Source organism: Vulpes lagopus, chromosome 5, assembly GCF_018345385.1.
Source record: "Vulpes lagopus strain Blue_001 chromosome 5, ASM1834538v1, whole genome shotgun sequence".
Lineage (NCBI taxonomy): Eukaryota > Metazoa > Chordata > Mammalia > Carnivora > Canidae > Vulpes > Vulpes lagopus.
In genome coordinates this window covers 120,952,126-120,967,339 of record NC_054828.1, presented here as the reverse complement: position 1 = coordinate 120,967,339, position 15,214 = coordinate 120,952,126, and the positions used below count along the sequence as shown (strand labels likewise).

At 38.0% G+C, this 15,214-nt stretch overlaps 1 long non-coding RNA gene across 2 annotated transcripts in view; it reads left to right on the top strand.

The window, feature by feature from the left end:
* The window catches only part of LOC121490459, a 93,888-nt gene extending 79,512 nt beyond the window's left edge, over nt 1–14,376 (top strand). For both annotated transcript variants that reach the window (XR_005987685.1, XR_005987686.1), the window contains 2 exons: nt 13,584–13,667; nt 14,237–14,376. This is a non-coding gene — a long non-coding RNA (uncharacterized LOC121490459). The remainder of the gene's footprint in view (nt 1–13,583; nt 13,668–14,236) is intronic.
* Nucleotides 14,377–15,214: the final 838 nt, after the last annotated feature.

Below are 15,214 nucleotides of genomic sequence, written 5' to 3'. Positions count from 1 at the left end.
GGAGGTTTTAGCTCAACTACTTGCTGATTGTTAGACTTGGAGTGAGACAAAGTTTTAGGTTTGTGATTTCTAAAGTTCTGTTAATATGTTCGTATTATGAACATATGTTCATAGTTTGTATTAATATATTTGTAATAAGTGGGCAGTGAGGATCAAGTGAGATAAGATGGTGACTTTCAAACTTTCAGTTTATAGAGATTCAAGGCTGGGGAGAGGCCAAGCCAGAGAAGCCACAGACTCCTCCCCATCCTCCTCTGCTGAGACCGGAAAAGTCAGCTTTTAACTGCAGATCTCAGCTGTGGGCCATCCAATTCCCGGTTCAATTATTTGTCGGCCGTAATCAGTGGTTGCTTCCATTATGAACACTCCTTCACAAATATCCAATATTGTAGAATTCACAGAGCACATCCACATACATTATCTCATACTTAATCCTCACCGTGATACCAGAAAATTTTTCCCATGTGGATGCTGAAAGACTGAGGGCCTAAGAGATTAAGTGACTTGCCATCATTCCCATGACGAGGCAGCATTAGCTCGCAACCAGGGAGGTGTGCTCTTCCTGTAGCTCAGGGCAGCCTTCACATTCTCGATTTCTCTAATACATAAGATATCATCTTTAATTTGAAACTGTTTGCCTTTTCAGATGACCTATGTTCCCACAATAAACAAGCCACATTCTCATTTTTCTTCAAAGAATGAAATTTTGGGCTTATCTTAAGGAGACGGTGAAAGTATCAATTCAAAATCTGATATAATTTAGAGCACAGCCAATGTTTGTGTTTTGAAGGCCACAAAGGACATGTTGTCCCCAGAACATGAAGATAGTCACCCCAGCTCCAGCAAAACACACTAGGGAAGGACAATTGTCCCTAGATGGAAACAATAAATATACTGGCCACAAGTACCACCTGATTTTCTTGTTGACGCTAACATATTCTTCTCATTTGAGAGGAGTAACTGTTTGGATTTTTTTTCAAGGTAACATGTTCTATCCATTTCCCCTGTAATTCCAAATGCCTGCCCATGGATATAATGATACATTTCCTCTACTCACTGGATTCATTAACTCATCTGTTCATCAAACAAGCAGTGACTACCTTTCCTATGCTGGATTTGGGGCTAGGCATTGTGAATACCAAATTGATAAGAATCAGTTCCTGCCATCAAGGCGTTTGCAATCTTGCTTGGAAGAAGTGACTTGTATAAATACAAAACAGAATGAGATAAGGATATGAGAAATGTACAAAGAGTTATAAAAATTCAGTGAGGAGAGACCACTTGGACTCAGATTTTCAGCAGCAGTTTCTGGGATGAGACAATCTGAGTGTTGCAAGTTCATGAGTATGTGGACTCCCAGCAGGTGAAAACGGGGCCAAGGGGACTACTCATGCTGGAAAAAATGACAAGAAGACCAAGGAGACAGTCTGAAGAGTTTGAAAGCAGAAAAATATGATAGCAGAAAATTGGGGTGCCTGGATGGTGCAGTTGGTTGAGTTTGGCTTAGGTCATGATCTCTGGGTCATGGGATGGAGCCCCATGTCTGGCTCAGTGCTTGGGGTGGAGTCTCCTTGAGATTCTCTCTCTCTCTCTGCTCCTCTCCCCATTCACACTCTCTCTCCCTCTCAAATAAATAAATCTTTAAAAAAAGAAGAAAAAAATGTGATATTATAGAAGTTAGGGAGTCTGGATTTCATTTTAGTTCCAACCTGTTCCTCAGCTATATCATTTTGGACAAGTTATTTGATCTTCTTTTACCTTAATTCAGTAATTTTAAGATAGAAATTAAATTAGATGTCATTATAAGACTATGGACCTTTAAATATTGTTTTGCTCAAGTTTGGGGTTGAGTTCTAAAGTTTCCTGACAATACTTATTATTAATTGAGACACATTCTTGACATAACTGTAGGCTTCAAAAAAGTTGGGCTGATATGTGTGAGCTGATAAATAACTATGTTTAAAGAACCTTTAAAAATTGAAGTTCCATACTGAAGCCCACTGTTATAAATAACAGAAAAGATTACACTAGTGCTCATGAAAATAATGAATTAAATAAGAGTTCAAAACCCCAAAGCTTTGTATTTACATAATATCATTCCTTTTATTGCTCTAGTGGCCAATTGAGGAGAGTGAAATTTTCTTATCTCTTTTAAGATATGTGATTCATATTCTTATATTAGGAGGAAATAGTAGTTGCATTTCTATAGTGAAAATTGAATTATAAGCATTAGGATTAAAATAAAATCAAAGAAAATTTTCTTTGGGGAAATTGACAAGCTGACGTTGAGGTTTATCTAAAAGTTCAAACAGTCAAGGGTAGCCAAGATAGTTTGAAGACTTTACTCTGAAGGATGTCAAGATTTGTTATAAAACTACAGTAATTAATACATGTGTTGGTGTCAAGATGGACAAACAGACCACTGTCATACTGCAAGCATAAGCTCTAAAATCTCTTTCTCTGTCTCCACACTCCCTCAGCCACCACAACAGGGGATATGGTTGTATAGCACAATAATTAGAACACAGCTCTGAAATCGGTTTCCCAAGATTAGATGCCAGAGAGAAGCAGAATGCTCTCATAGCCTTATCTAAGGCTTTTCCTGTTATGCAGCAATGCTCTTTGAATGTGACACTGACTCTACTTCACACTCTCAAAGACATCCTTCAAATTAGAATAGAATTGTTCTAACATAATATAAAATGATTCAATATAAAATCCCTTATTTTGATGCAGATGATGTGACCCATACAGTAATGGGAGGTGTTGCAGGAGAGGAATTGTAATATCATCACATAGCTAATCAAAGACTCAGTTTTAGTATCTAAATATTGATTCTTAAATAATAGGATTTCTTTCTTTCTCTCCCTCTCTCATTCTCTTTGCCTCTCTCTTCCTCTTCCCTGGCCTTTTCTGGCTACCTCTCTACAAAAGAGTAAAATTGTCAGAATGCTCATTAATCTTGGGAAAATAATCTCTTGGTGTCATCAAAATTATCCTAAATTATTCCCTATGGTCATCAGCTCCCTACCCATGTAAACTTGCAAAGGAAAAGTGCTCCACTTTGAGACAAACTGCTATTTCCAATATCCTCATCCAGGACAGGAGGTTTAATGATACAAAAAAAAAAATGAACCTCTGGAAGTATCTTAGGAAACAATTAATGGTGAAAATTTTAAAAGAGAACATAAATCATTTACTAAGAATTTGGGGGAAAAAAAGGAATAATAACTTGCCATTCCTTTAAGGCACAAGAAGGGAAATTTGTTCCACCACAATGATCTAATTCAATTGTAGCATCTGGTTTCTTCTGAAATGCATAAATAAACTCCAGAGAAAGAATAGAAGGAATATATAGAATTGAGAGAAGGAGCTGATCAGAGTTGTACCAACACCTTTGAAAACCTGCTATTACAACAGCACTGTATCCATACAACAAGTCTGCTATCAACAATGAGCAATGGTGATACAAATGACTACAGTCAAACATAAACTGATCAATATTATGTTCTCATTATTCCATTTTATGCACTCTACATCCTGGCCATCCACAAATACTCACTGTTCTATACATGTACCCCACAGCATTTGTTCCACACACTTCTCTTGTCTGAAATCCTCAATATTCCTCTTTTGCATTTATTTAAATACCAAGTCCAGGCCTAGGTAACCTCTCCATTTACTTAATTTTAAATAGTTAACCTAATCACATGGATTAAAGCTAAATCTTCCCCTATTTCTGTTCCCCAGTCACCATTTACCTCCACAGAAATGACCAAATAAATCTTTAAAAATTTTAAAAAGTCAATCGGAGAAGGACAAACAGTGTATGTTCTCATTCATTTGGGGAATATGAATAATAGTGAAAGGGAATATAAAGGAAGGGAAAAGAAATGTTGGGAAATATCAGGAAGGGAGACAGAACATAAAGACTCCTAACTCGGGGAAACGAACTAGGGGTGGTGGAAGGGGAGGAGGGCGGGTGTTGGAGGGGAATGGGTGACGGGCACTGAGGTGGACACTTGATGGGATGAGCACTGGGTGTTTTTCTGTATGTTGGTAAATTGAACACCAATAAAAATTAATTTAAAAAAATTTTAAAAAGAAGAAAAGATGAAATTTCAGCAGCATTAATGGTCATGTTTTAATGGCCTTTAAGTAGAAATTTATGGGCAAAACCACAACATGAATATGAATATGGGACAGGTGAGGCTAGGTAGGGAGAGACAGGTAGGGAGCAATATGAGTGGGGTCATACAGGGAGCTATGTAACCAGGCTCATAGAAACCCCAGGTGTGAAGAAATGCTATAGACAAGGTATTAGCCAGAGAAAGGGGAACATAACAAATCCACCTTGTTTGTCCTAAATATAGATGAGATATTTTCATATTATTTACAAATCCACCTAAATAAGATGTTTAAGACAAGGTCTTAAATGTTAGAGACAAGATATCTACCCAGTTCACTAGTCATTTTTTTTTTTACAAAAGACTTCAATGGCAACCCATTCAGGACCCCACTCACTCTAGAGAGCTTTCCTTTCTATTCCCATGTTCCTTTAATAAACTTTCACTTCATCTTACCCTATTGTGTACAGGATTTATTCTTCTACTCCATGAGAGAAGAACGCTGCAACCCTACAACAAATAAATGCAAGAACTTCCTCTCCAACTTCAAACCACCAGAAATAGATTTTTTTTAATTGCTAAAAAAAAAAAAAGGAAAGAAAGAAAGGGAAAAAAAAAAAGAGGTGGGGATTTTCTAGGTCCTGGGAGAGGAAAGGAAACACAAGTGTAATAGTGACCAGTGCTTGAAGCTAGGGAGTTCACTAGGACACTGAAATCTGAAATACACTTTAGAGAGTAGAGCTTTAACTTCCATATGGAAACTATAATTGGGTCAGAAATCTCACATATTAGAGGAATCCGGCAGTAGACACCATCTGAACTGAAAAATACCTGCCCATTTCCCTAGATCACAGAAATAAAAAGCAAGTTGCTTATTCCAGGCTGTTAATGGAAAAAGAATCAACCACCAGAAATCAGTAACCTAGCTTTGCTTTCAAGTTTATACTAACTGAATATTTCAAAAACTCTGGAGTTAAGAACCTAGCCTAAAAGCTGATTAACAGTGGAGAATCCCACGAAACTTGTACAAAGTCATCTGTGAAATCTTTGAATCAGGAAGCTTCTAATAGCCAAAGCATATACAGAAATGCTATGAAGTATCTCCAATATTAGTTACAAAAAAGCATAACGCCAAGAAAGACAGCCTGTGGATTAAACAAATAGAAACATTCTCACTGTAGAATTGGAGATGACAAAACTTTAAAATGAGCATATGTGAAATGTTCAAGGTAATAAAGAATAGGTAAATATTCAAAAGACTAAGTAAAATATTATAAAACAAAAGAAATCAAATAACATAGTTTAAAAGAAACAAACAATCCAATCATGAAATGGGCAAAAGACATGAAGAGAAATCTCACAGAGGAAGACATGGACATGGCCAACAAGCACATGAGAAAATGCTCTGCATCACTTGCCATGAGGGAAATACAAATCAAAACCACAATGAGATACCACCTCACACCAGTGAGAATGGGGAAAATTAACAAGGCAGGAAACAACAAATGTTGGAGAGGATGCGGAGAAAAGGGAACCCTCTTACACTGTTGGTGGGAATGTGAACTGGTGCAGCCACTCTGGAAAACTGTGTGGAGGTTCCTCAAAGAGTTAAAAATAGACCTGCCCTACGACCCAGCAATTGCACTGTTGGGGATTTACCCCAAAGATTCAGATGCAATGAAACGCCGGGACACCTGCACCCCGATGTTTCTATCAGCAATGGCCACAATAGCCAAACTGTGGAAGGAGCCTCGGTGTCCATCGAAAGATGAATGGATAAAGAAGATGTGGTTTATGTATACAATGGGATATTACTCAGCAATTAGAAACGACAAATACCCACCATTTGCTTCAACGTGGATGGAACTGGAGGGTATTATGCTGAGTGAAGTAAGTCAATCGGAGAAGGACAAACAGTGTATGTTCTCATTCATTTGGGGAATATGAATAATAGTGAAAGGGAATATAAAGGAAGGGAAAAGAAATGTTGGGAAATATCAGGAAGGGAGACAGAACATAAAGACTCCTAACTCTGGGAAATGAACTAGGGGTGGTGGAAGGGGAGGAGGGCGGGTGTTGGAGGGGAATGGGTGACGGGCGCTGAGGTGGACACTTGACGGGATGAGCACTGGGTGTTTTTCTGTATGTTGGTAAATTGAACACCAATAAAAGTTAATTAAAAAAAACATAGTTTAAAAATAAGCTTATTTTTAAAAGTTTAAAATAAAAAATTAATTTAATATAAAGATAAACATTAGGGGAATTAAAACACAGGGCAAGAATCATGAATTTGGAAGGCATATCTGAAAAAAATAACAAAACCAGAGTATTAAAAGTTAAAGAGGGGGAAAAATGTGAGAAAGAAGTTAAGAACATGAAGAATTGGTGTAATTTCTAACACAACTTTAAAATGAGTTCCAGAAATAAAATGGGAGAGAGATAATATGAAGAAATTTGAAAAATAATGGTTGTAACTAAAAGAATACCTAAGTCTTCAGATTTAAAAGGCAGACCATAAAACAGTATAAATCACATAAATGTACCTCTATGTATATTTAGTGAATTAAAGAAAAACAGAAGGACTTCGTTTCCAGCTCTGCACATAAGGAGCTTAGAAGTTGCCACCCCAACCTAACAAGTAAAAAGCTGAACAGATTGAAAAGTCAACAACTCTTATTGGATACATAGAAAGGGCAGGACACGAGGCAAAGTTTGTCAAAGGCAAAATACAGGGAGCCATGGCTTACCAACGTAGAGACTCAGGGGTGCAAACCACTGTGAGAAGAGGATCTAGGGGAAGAAAACCTGAACTGTAATTGATGAATTTCTGGAGGCTCAATGTAGACAATTCTGAGATATAAAACCCTCTAGGAGGACCCTGTCACATGGAGGACCCACAATATCGTGAGATTTACTTGCAGCAACTCAGCCAGATTTCCACAGTAAATATTAGAGAAAAAATTTCCATTTGCTTCCAGGACCATTTTTAAATACATCACAGCCCTCTGTTCTTACCAGTCCTTACCTTCAAGAGAAACTAACCAGAGCCTAACTTGCTGGGGTTCTATCAGAACCTAACTGATCTGGGGGAAAGGAAATGACTAACTCCAGTTCCCTCTCTCTTTTCATATGGAAAAAGGAAAATAGTCAAGTCCAGCTCACTCTAACCATCTGGTCAACTTAAGGAGCAGAGGGAAAAAAAATGGGAAACGTGTTTAAAGTCCAGAGGCATAGGCTCACTAAAAGACTGAGATCTAGTCATAGGATTATAAAACACTTGCCCTACTCCCACACCTCAGCACCACATTACTGAAGACCTATTTAAAGCAGTTACTTTTTTTTTAATTGGAGTTCAATTTGCCAACATATAGCATAACACCCAGTGCTCATCCCATTAAGTGCCCCCCTCAATGCCTGTCACCCAGTCACCCCCACCCCCCCGCCCACCTCCCTTTCCACCACCCCTTGTTCGTTTCCCAGAGTTAGGAGTCTTTATGTTCTGTCTCCCTTTCTGATATTTCCCACTCATTATCTCTCCTTTCCCCTTTATTCCCTTTCACTATTTTTTATATTTCCCAAATGAATGAGACCATATAATGTTTGTCCTTCTCCGATTGACTTACTTCACTCAGCATAATACTCTCCAGTTCCACCCATGTTGAAGCAAATGGTGGGTATTTGTCATTTCTAATGGCTGAGTAATATTCCATTGTATACATAGACCACATCTTCTTTATCCATTCATCTTTCGATGGACACCGAGGCTCCTTCCACAGTTTAAAGCAGTTACTTTTAACCAGTAACCAAGAAAAAATTACAAGACATACCAAAAAGCAAAAAAGACAGGTTTAAGAGACAGAGCAAGCATGAGAACAGGCATGACCAGGATGTTGGGATTATCAGAACAAGACCTTAAAACAACCATGATTAATAACCTAAGGGCTTATGGATAAAGTAGAGAGCATACAAGAACAGATGTACAATGTAAATAGAAAGCTGAGTTTTCTATGTATAGTATCATGTCATCAGCAAAGAGGGAGAGTTTGACTTCTTTGCCAATTTGAATGCCATTAATGTCTTTTTGTTGTCTGATTGCTGAGGCGAGGACTTCCAGTACTATGTTGAATAGCAGTGGTGAGAGTGGACATCCCTGTCTTGTTCCTGATCTTAGGGGAAAGGTTCCCAGTGCTTCCCTATTGAGAATGATATTTGCTGTGGGTTTTTCGTAGACGGCTTTTAAGATGTTGAGGAATGTTCCCTCTATCACTACACTCTGAAGAGTTTTGATCAGGAATGGATGCTGTATTTTGTCAAATGCTTTCTCTGCATCTAATGAGAGTATCATATGGTTCTTGGTTTTTCTCTTGCTGATATGATGAATCACATTGATTGTTTTACGAGTGTTGAACCAGCCTTGTGTCCCGGGGATAAATCCTACTTGGTCATGGTGAATAATTTCCTTAATGTACTATTGGATCCTATTGGCTAGTATCTTGTTGAGAATTTTTGCATCTCACCACTGCTATTCAACATAGTACTGGAAGTCCTCGCCTCAGCAATCAGACAACAAAAAGACATTAAAGGCATTCAAATTGGCAAAGAAGAAGTCAAACTCTCCCTCTTCGCCGATGACATGATACTCTACATAGAAAACCCAAAAGCCTCCACCCCAAGATTGCTAGAACTCATACAGCAATTTGGTAGCGTGGCAGGATACAAAATCAATGCCCAGAAATCAGTGGCATTTCTATACACTAACAATGAGACTGAAGAAAGAGAAATTAAGGAGTCAATCCTATTTACAATTGCACCCAAAAACATAAGATACCTAGGAATAAACCTAACCAAAGAGGTAAAGGATCTATACCCTAAAAACTATAGAACACTTCTGAAAGAAATGGAGGAAGACACAAAGAGATGGGAAAATATTCCATGCTCATGGATTGGCAGAATTAATATTGTGAAAATGTCAATGTTACCCAGGGCAATTTACACGTTTAATGCAATCCCTATCAAAATACCATGGACTTTATTCAGAGTTAGAACAAATTATTTTAAGATTTGTGTGGAATCAGAAAAGACCCCAAATAGCCAGGGGAATTTTAAAAAAGAAAACCATATCAGGGGACATCACAATGCCAGATTTCAGGTTTTACTACAAAGCTGTGGTCATCAAGACAGTGTGGTACTGGCACAAAAACAGACACATAGATCAATGGAACAGAATAGAGAACCCAGAAGTGAACCTCAACTTTATGGCCAACTAATATTCGACAAAGGAGGGAAGACTATCCATTGGAAGAAAGACAGTATCTTCAATAAATGGTGCTGGGAAAATTGGACATCCACATGCAGAAGAATGAAACTAGACCACTCTCTTGCACCATCCACAAAGATAAACTCAAAATGGATGAAAGATCTAAATGTGAGACAAGATTCCATCAAAATCCTAGAGGAGAACACAGGCAACACCCTTTTTGAACTTGGCCACAGTAACTTCTTGCAAGATACATCCACGAAGGCAAAAGAAACAAAAGCAAAAATGAACTATTGGGACTTCATCAAGATAAGAAGCTTTTGCACAGCAAAGGATACAGTCAACAAAACTCAAAGACAACCTACAGAATGGGAGAAGACATTTGCAAATGACATATCAGATAAAGGGCTAGTTTCCAAGATCTATAAAGAACTTATTAAACTCAACACCAAAGAAACAAACAATCCAATCATGAAATGGGCAAAGACATGAAGAGAAATCTCACAGAGGAAGACAGAGACATGGCCAACATGCACATGAGAAAATGCTCTGCATCACTTGCCATCAGGGAAATACAAATCAAAACCACAATGAGATACCACCTCACACCAGTGAGAATGGGGAAAATTAACAAGGCAGGAAACCACAAATGTTGGAGAGGATGCGGAGAAAAGGGAACCCTCTTACACTGTTGGTGGGAATGTGATCTGGTGCAGCCACTCTGGAAAACTGTGTGGAGGTTCCTCAAAGAGTTAAAAATAGACCTGCCCTACGACCCAGCAATTCTATTGTTGGGGATTTACCCCAAAGATACAGATGCAATGAAACGCCGGGACACCTGCACCCCGATGTTTATAGCAGCAATGTCCACAATAGCCAAAATGTGGAAGGAGCCTCGGTGTCCATAGAAAGATGAATGGATAAAGAAGATGTGGTCTGTGTATACAATGGAATATTCCTCAGCCATTAGAAACGACAAATACCCACCATTTGCTTCAACGTGGATGGAACTGGAGGGTATTATGCTGAGTGAAGTAAGTCAATCGGAGAAGGACAAACATTATATGTTCTCATTCATTTGGGGAATATAAATAATAGTGAAAGGGAATATAAAGGAAGGGAGAAGAAGTGTGTGGGAAATATCAGAAAGGGAGACAGAACATAAAGACTCCTAACTCTGGGAAATGAACTACGGGTGGTGGAAGGGGAGGAGGGCGAGGGGTGGGGTGACTGGGTGACGGGCACTAAGAGGGGCACTTAATGGGATGAGCACTGGGTGTTATTCTGTATGTTGGTAAATTGAACACCCCTAAAAAATAAATTTATTATAAAAAAAAGAAAGCTGAAAACCCTAAGAAACAACTCAAAAGAAATGCTATAGGTAGAAAACACTATAACGAAAATGAAGAATGCCTTTCACTGGCTTCATAGTAGACTGGTTACAGAGGAGGAAATAATTTCTGAGATGGAGGATATAACAATAGACACTTCAAAAATTAAAGCCAAAGAGTATAATACCAAAAAAGTAAAAAAATAAAATAAAATAAAAAGAACAGAATATCTAAAGATTGTGAAACAGTTACAAGAGATATAACATGACTAATGGTGATAGCATAAGGAAAATGAATATTTGACACAATAATGACTGAGAATTTTCCCAAATTAATATCAGACACCAAGCCACAGATCCAGGAAGCTCAGAAATATCAAGCAGAACAAATGCCAAACAAAAAACTACACATAGGCATACCATTTTCAAACTACACAAAATCAAAGATTTAAAAAAAATTTTTTTGAAAGAAGCCAAAGAGGAGGAAAATAAACCTCACAAAATAACAAAGATAAAAATTACCTCTGACTTCACCTCAGAAACCATGCAAGCAAGAAGAGTAGAGTGAGACATTTAAAGTGTTCAGACAGAGAGAGGGAGAGTGAAAGACCAACCTAAAATTCTCTATTTTACAAAATTATCCCACCAAACTGAGGGAGAAATAAAGTCTTTCTCAGACAAACAAAAATGGACAGAACTTGTCACTAACAGGCCTATCTTGCAAGAAATTTTAAAAGAAGTTGTTTACAGAGAAGGAAAAGAATATAGATCAGAAACTCCGATCTACATAAAGAAAAGAAGATCATCAAAGAAGGAATAAGGGAAGGTAAGACAAAAATGAGTATTTTTCTTATTCTTAATTGATCTACCAGATAACAGTTTGTTCAAAATAATAAAGCAACATTACATTTGATTGTATATGCTTATGAATAGATAATATAGATATATGTACATATATATGGATGGATGGATAGATAGATTAGATATAGATATAGATATAGATATAGATATAGATATAGATATAGATATAGATATAGATGATATAGATATAGGGGGCTCAGCGGTTTGGCACCTGCCTTCAGCACGGGGCATGATTCTGGAGTCCCAGGATCGAGTCCCGTATTGGGCTCCCTTCATGGAGCCTGCTTCTCTCTCTGCCTGTGTCTCTGCCTCTCCCTCTCTCTCTCTCTCTCGGTGTCTCTCATGAATAAATAAATCAAATATTTTAAAAAGATATAGATACAGATATATGAACTAACAAAGCTTGGAGAGAATTCTCAGTGACAATGGACTCAATGGGCCCAAGAGTCCTCTTGCCCTGAATTGTGTGTAAAATCAGATGCACCTGATAGCTAGAAATCCAATAGGTCTCACCTGTCCAGGTAGAAAACAACCTAGAGCAGATAGCTGCTGGTGGAATGCACTCCTTTCCCTTCCCTTCAACCTACCAATTAATAGACATATGGGAAACTTAATTCTTTAGCAGAGAAATTTGATTCTTTATATAACGCTTTAGATTTGTGTTTGCTAACATTTCATATGGGGTGGGGGAGGTGGTAAATTACCATAAACAACCCAAGCCAATCTTTCCCTAGCTTTCTGGCAGAAGCAGGACATAGAAGAATAGGTTCTACATATGGGCTTATGCATGCTTAAATAGAAATAAATTGAGTGACAGCAATGACGGGAGGGACAGGAGAGAAAAATTAGGACTATCCTGTTATTACTAAGGTACTCACTCTACTTGTAAAGTGGTACAGGATTATTTGAGAGTGGACTTGGATTAGATGTAATGCATATTACAAACTCCAGCACAACCACTAAAACAAATGTAAGAAAAAGTATGATGAATATCCTGAAAATTTTTTAAAAATGAAATCATATAATGTTGCTCAATTAAAACCACAAAAGTCAGGAACAAGTGCAGTAAAAAAGAGGAGCAAAGAATATGGGCAACAAACAAAAATAGTAAACATATTTATAGTATATAAATATTAATCCAACTATATAATAATCACTTTGAACATCAATGGTCTAAAGGTATCAATTAAAAGACAAAGATTGTTAGAATGGATTAAAAAATTGACCCTACCAGTTGCTGTCCACAAGAAACTCACTTTAAATATAAAGACATATATAAATTAAAACTAAATAAATGGAGAAAAATACACCATACTGACACCAATCAGAAGAAAGTAGGAATACCTATATTAATTTCAGATACAGCAGACTTCAAAGTGAAAAAGTTATAAGGGATAAAGAAGGACATTACATAATGATAAAGAGGTCAATTCTCTAATAAAATACAGTAATCCTTGTGCACCTAAGAACAGAGCATCATACTACATAATGTAAAAATAATAGAACTTCTAGAAGAAATAGATCCACTATCACAGTTGAAGACTTCAATACTCCTCTATCAGAAATGGACAGATCCAGTAGACAGAAAATCAGAAAGAACATAGTTGTACTCAACAAATCATCAATTAACTAGATATAATCAATATTTATAGACTACTTCCTCCACCAACAGAAAAATAAACATTTTTCTCAAGCTCACATGGAATATTCACCAAGGTAGACTATATTCTGGGCCACAAAACACACCTTTACAGGTTTAAAAGAATAGAAATCATACAATATCTGCTCTTAGACCACAGTGGAATTAATATAAATCAATAATAGAAAGATAACTGGAAAATTCCAAAATACATGGAAATTAAATAACACACTTCTAAAGGACACAGGTGTTTTATAAATATATATTTAACTAAATGAAAATGAAAACACAATCTATCAAAATTGGTGGTGGGGGCAGCCTGGGTGGCTCAGTCTTCTTTTGTTTTTGTTTCTGTTTTTTATTTTTTAGGGTGGGGATAGGGAATCAAGGTCCCAGTCTCGTGACCGGAAAGGATGTTGTGGTCGTGGTGAGCTGGGCAAGCCAGTGCAGGAGGTGAGTGATGGGTCTGGGGTGGGGAGAAAGTTCTGGACTGGGATGGGGGAGGGGATCCTCATGAGGGGCGTGGTCAGGGAAATGCTGCTGGGTGGGTGGAGAGGGGGGAGATGAAGCTACTAATGGACTCAGATTTCCAGTGCTGGTGATAGAACCAACCAAAGTCTACCAGCCTTCGTATGTCTCTATAAATAATGAGGCTGAGGAGAAGACAGTTTCTCTGTGGCATGTCTCACCCACAGAAATGCTCATGTCATGATCTTGGATCCTAGGATCAGGCTCTGCACTCAGCAGGAAGTCTTCTTGAGATCCTTTGTGTCCCTCCATCTCTGACCCTGCCCCCATTGACTAAGATCTTTAAAAAAGAAAAAGAAAGGGACGCCTGGGTGACTCAGCCGTTGAATGTCTGCCTTTGGCTCAGGGCGTGATCCCGGAGACCTGGAATTGAGTCCAGGGGAGGTGGAGAGGGGTGAGGTGGGGAGCCCGAGGACGGTGGGCAGCTCAGCTGGCTGGGGTGGCGGGGGGCGGGGGGGGGCAACAGGGGTTAACTATCTGACTCTGGATTTCAGTTCGGGTCATGATCATGATTGCAAGATCAAGCCTGCGTGGGGCTCTACTCTCAGCATGGAGTCTGCTTTAGAGTCTCTCCCGCTGTTTCTGTCCCTCTTCCTGCATATGTGGTCAATAAATAAATTAATAAATAAATAAATTAATTAATTAATTAAAAAAACTTGGAAACAAATGAAATATATTTCAATATGTGAGTGGATAAATAAAGACTGCAAAACAACCAGGCAATGGAATATTATTATCATTTAAAAAAAGGAACTACTCAAAGTATAAAAAATAGAGAAACTGGGATCCCTGGGTGGCGCAGCGGTTTGGCGCCTGCCTTTGGCCCGGGGCGCGATCCTGGAGACCCGGGATCGAATCCCACGTCGGGCTCCCGGTGCATGGAGCCTGCTCCTCCCTCTGCCTGTGTCTCTGCTTCTCTCTCTCTCACTGTGTGCCTATCATAAAAAAAAAAAAAAAAAAAAAAAAAAAAAAAAAAAAAAATAGAGAAACTTTAAGTATATATTACTAAGTAAAAGAAGCTAATCTGAAAATGCTGCATCCTGTATGATTCCAACTACCACATTCTATGAAAGGCAAAACTGTGGAGACAGTAAAAAGATTGTATTTGTCAAAACCCATAGCATATTCAGTACCAGAAGTGAACCCTAATGTAAATTATGGAATTTAGATGATTATGACATGTCAATATATGTCATCAATTTTAACAAGTGTATCACTCTGGGGGATATTGATAATGGGAAAGGTTATATATGTAGGGCAGGGGCAGTGGGTTTATGAAAGGTTTCTGTACCTTTCTCTCAATTTTCACTGTCAACTTGCTCTGAAAAAAAAATCAAGTCTTAAAAATATATAATAAATTAAAAAATAATATGAAGGGTTGGCTGTGAGCATATGTGTGTGGGAATGGAGGAAAATTGTGGAAATTGAATTTTCTGATAAATATGAAAATGTATTGTTTCCTGAATTGTTCA